Raw genomic sequence first — 4,761 nt, forward strand, 5'->3', positions numbered from 1 at the left:
TACCTCTCGCCGTGCCTCTAAACCTTCTTTCCCTACTTTGACCAGTGGCCCCCGTAACCTGGTGGCCTTCTGAATACGCCCCTTTTCTGCCTCCGTCAGCCCTGTCGTCCATGCCGTGTGCCCCCCCCTAAAAAATTATTGGGGGTGCCTCTCGCCTGTCCGACCACGGCCCGGTTGACGCCGCTGCTCCTCTCTCGCCAGGGCCTTAATCCTAGCCCATGGCCCTTTGCCCCCGAGCATGTCCTCCCAGGACCACGATTTGCCCACCTGGGCCATCGCCAACCTCTCCATCTCCTTTCCCGGCGCTTCCTCCCATGTCCAGTCTGCCTGCTCCTGGACACGCTGCTTGGTCCTTGTATGGTGGGATCTTCTGTCACGATCGTCTAGAACAGATGAAGACCAAGGCGCAGCGTTGCAGACGAACATACTGAACTTTATTATCTTCAGTGATAATAAGCACAACAAAACGATAACATGACAGTTCACGGTCTAACACAAACCAACTCGAAACAAGATCCCACAAACACTAAGGGAAAACCGACAGTTTAAATATGGCTCCCAATCAGAGACAACCAGCCACAGCTGACACTCGTTGCCTCGGATTGGGAGTCACTCAGGCCAACAAAGAAATAAACAAACTAGAACTCCCAACAAAGAAATACAACACATAGAATGAACACACCCTGGCTCAACATATAGAGTCCCAGAGCCAGGGTGTGACAGTTTGGTTTGCTTAATTTAAGGAATTTGAAATTATTTATACTTTTACTTTTACTTTGATACTTAAGTATATTTTTGCAGTTACATTTACTTTTGATACTTAAATATATCTAAAACCAAATACTTTTAGACTTTTACTCAAGTAGTATTTTACCGGATGACTTTCACTTTTACTTGAGTAATTTTCTATTTAGGTATCTTTACTTTTACTCAAGTATGACAATTGGGTACTTTTTCCACCACTGGTTAGAGTGCTGTATATCTGCTGAGTGCTGCAAATACTGCATCCAAAATAACATTTTTTTTGACTGCAGTCATTTTGTAGTTTAACTGCAGTTAGAGTGCAGTATAACTGCAGTTCAATTGCAGTACACCGCAGTTATTCTGCAATTACTGCGTCCAAAATACTACAGGCGACTGCAGTTACTGAACTTTTACTGCAGTTTCAAAACTGCAATATTTTTTTTGTATTTTGTATGGGACACAAATGCATATTGCAACACTAACTGCTCAAGATAATACATGATCAATGTCATATACATTTGCAGTTTCAAAAAACATTTGGTTTGAAGTAGGCTACTGTAGGCCTAGTTGAAATCCTGCAAACAAGTCTTTGGAAACATCAGTAAAGCAAAATTAGCATCATTAAGTAGCCTAATAAACATTCACCCCCATATAGTCCCATTTGGTTTAAGTTAAAATTCATATCCCTAGGCTACATATATTAATAACCTACCTCGTTCTTATCTCTGTCAAATCAAATGGAGTAGGCCTAGACTAGAGTTTGTGAGACATCGCTGTTTTGCACTATTCATTAGTGCACCACGTAGCAAAAAGTTCTGCAACAGAAAATAAAAACAATTGTTTCTTATTGGACAAAATCAGGTTAGTCCCACCTCGTTTCGACACGTTTTCTTCTGTTTCGTTCCCAATGTACACACAACCACACAACGTTGCTTTTTTGTTCGTTAGGTAGGCCTAGGCTACAATATTCAATAGGCTACTGCTTAATGGACATGTCAACTAATGATATTACTGTAAATCAGATTCAGTATACCCATTGATTCTTGAATAATATAAGTTATTTATGTTTCATGAGTTTTGTTTTGTTGTAATTTGAGACTTTGTAAACAATTGATGAATAGCTTCAAAGTTGGTGTGTGTCTGTGTGCGTGTGTGTGTCATTGCGTGACAAACTGGAGAGATATTAACCCAATTTATGCCCATTTCATAATTTTGAGTACAACTAGTAAGTCATTAAGATATGGATCTTGACGTCAGCGTTTTAAGACATGGGTGAATTCCACTCACTGGAAGGGAGACAGCCCGGTGGAGGAGTGACAAAGTGAGTTCTGGGCTTACTCCGCCAAGGGAAGGAACCGGGTCCACTCCCCCTGCCGGTCCTGGCAGTGACTCCTCAGGAACCTCCCCAGCTCCTGGTTAGTCCTCTCTTCCTGCCCGTTGGTCTGAGGCTGGTACCCGGATGTGAGGCTGACCGTGACTTCCAGCTTCTCCATGAAGGCTCTCCATCAGCGATGTGAATTGGGGACCACGGTCGGAGACGATGTCCTCCGGAAGGCCATAGTATCGGAAGACCTGCTGGAACAGTGCCTCAGCGACCTGGAGAGCAGTAGGGAGACCAGAGAGAGGGATAAATTGGCAGGATTTTGAGAATCTGTCAACAACAACCATAACAGTGTTGAAAGATAAGTAACAAAATATATGGATAGATGGGACCAAGGCCACTGAGGCACAGGAAGGGGAAGGAGTTTCCCTGCTGGAGCGTGCCGGGGAGATTTGGTTTGGGCACGTAGTGGACGACGCCCTGCACCAAGGTGGGCCACCAGTACTTAACGGAGATGGATTGAGTGATACCTGGGTGTCCAGGGGCAAGGGATGTGTGCGCCCAGGTCAACAGCTTATCCCTTACCTCCGTGGGAATGTAGGTGCGCGCCGGAGGGCAGATAGTAGGCGCGAGTTCCCTCTCCAGAGCCTGGCGGATGTCCGCATCTACTTCCCAAAGCACGGGGGTAACGATTCGGAGGGGTGGTATGATGGGCGCACTCAGGACAGGAACCTCTCCCGAATCGTGGAGACGGGACAGGGCATCGGCTTTGATGTTGTTTGAACCTGGGTGGTGTGACAGGGTGAAGTTGAATCTAGTGAAGAAAAGGCCCCACTTTGCTTGGGTGCTGTCGCCTCGCTGTCCATATGTACTCCAGGTTCCGATGGTCGGTGAGGATGAGAAATGGGTCCTTGGCACCCTCCAGCCAGTGTCTCCACTCCTCTAATGCCAACTTCACCGCCAGGAGCTCCCGGTTGCCGACATTATAGTTCCTCTCTGCAGGAGACAGTTTTTTTTTAGTAGTATGCACATGGATAATATTTTGTCGGTTACCTTGGCGTTGTCACAAGACAGGCCCCACGCCCACTTCTGAGTCGTCCACCTCCACCATGAAGGGCAGCGTAGGATCTGGGTGTTTTAGCAACAGGGTGGATGTGAAACGCACCTTCAGTAGGCGTAAGGCCTCTTCGGCTGCAGGACGCCACACCAACTTACGGGGGCCACCCTTGAGGAGCGAGGTGAGAGGAGAGGCGATGGAGCTGAAGTTTTTAATGAAGCGGCGGTAGAAGTTGGCAAACCCCAAAAATCGTTGTAGTCCTTTTATGGTGGTTGGGACTGGCCATGACCTGACTGCCTCAACCTACCTCTCCTCCATAACCACTCCCTGTGGGCTGATACGGTATCCCAAGAAGAAGACAGCGGCCTGATTGAACTGGCACTTCTCCGCTTTGACATACAGATGGTTCTCCAGGAGGCATGCCAGGACAACCCGGACGTGGGCGATCCTCCAAGGTGGCTGAGTAGATCAGGAAGTCGTCGAAATACACAACCACCTGACTCCCAAGCATGTCCCGGAACACCTCGTTGACGAATGCCTGGAACACAGACGGAGCATTAACTAAACCATAAGGCATCCCCAAGTACTCGTAGTGCCCAGACATCATGCTGAAGGCCGTTTTCCATTCATACCCCTCCCCGGATGCGGATCAACTTGTTGGCACTCCGCAGGTCCAGTTAAATTAAAAAAAAGGGCCTCGCGGAGCTGTTCGATGGCGGTCGGCACCAATGGGAGGGAGTAACGGTACTTGGTGGTGATGGAATTGAGACCTCTGTAGTCGATGCACGGACGTAGACCCCCCTCCTTCTTGGCCACGAAGAAGAAACCTGCCGACGCAGGATGCTGTAGGCCCTACATCTCTGAAATACAATAGCAATAAACCTCAGAAACAGAGTAGGTATTTATTTATGTTGGTCTGTGATGATGGGTGTTATTCATCACTTACACTTACGTTTACGTTGATGATGTTATCAGATCTAAATTAGGAAAGTCATTATATGTTCCATCCTCTTCTACGGATCTCCTGCTCCAGCCTGATATCTCCCTGAATGTCTCAACGGAAGGGGTATCCAGGGGCTACCCGGGGCCCGAGGTGTTCAGGGGCCACAGCTTCACCGTCACCTGCTCCACTCAGCCACAGTACCCAGGAGGCTCCTTCCTCCTCACGCCCCCCGGGTTCAACAGAACCCAGACCCAGCCAGCTGTCAATCACTCTGCTGCCTTCCTCTTCCCTGCTGCAGATGACTCCCACCAAGGGAACTACAGCTGTGTTTATAAGAATGATGTTTTCTCTCATAACTTCTCCTCTGAGAGTGAGCTCCTCTCTCTAACCGTAACAGGTACCTGAACATTACATTTTACATTTTAGTCATTTAGCAGACGCTCTTATCCAGAGCAACTTACAGTTAGGGCATACATTTTTTCAACATGAACCAGACATAACTTTGACCGACTCTGATTCACAGATCGTTCTGATGCTAATCAGTACGTCGCTAATCAATACGTGTCTCTGTTCCAGCCTCTCCTCTGCCAGCTTTCATCATCATCTGCTGACCACCACCGCTATGTTTCTGCTCTGCAAGTCAAGAGCCAGCTAAACAAAATATTTATGCATAGAGGTTGAATACGAACTTGCTGG

The 4,761-nt window shown here is 47.5% G+C and overlaps 1 long non-coding RNA gene across 1 annotated transcript; it reads right to left on the bottom strand.

The window, feature by feature from the left end:
- Nucleotides 1-790: 790 nt before the first annotated feature.
- LOC311125546 lies at nt 791-3,979 on the bottom strand. Its single transcript, XR_014612887.1, has 3 exons — nt 2,651-3,979; nt 2,032-2,340; nt 791-1,559 (listed from the first exon to the last, which is right to left on the bottom strand). It is a non-coding gene; the product is annotated as an uncharacterized lncRNA (long non-coding RNA).
- Nucleotides 3,980-4,761: the final 782 nt, after the last annotated feature.

This window comes from Coregonus lavaretus (assembly GCF_964263955.1).
Source record: "Coregonus lavaretus genome assembly, contig: HAP1_SCAFFOLD_6656, whole genome shotgun sequence".
Lineage (NCBI taxonomy): Eukaryota > Metazoa > Chordata > Actinopteri > Salmoniformes > Salmonidae > Coregonus > Coregonus lavaretus.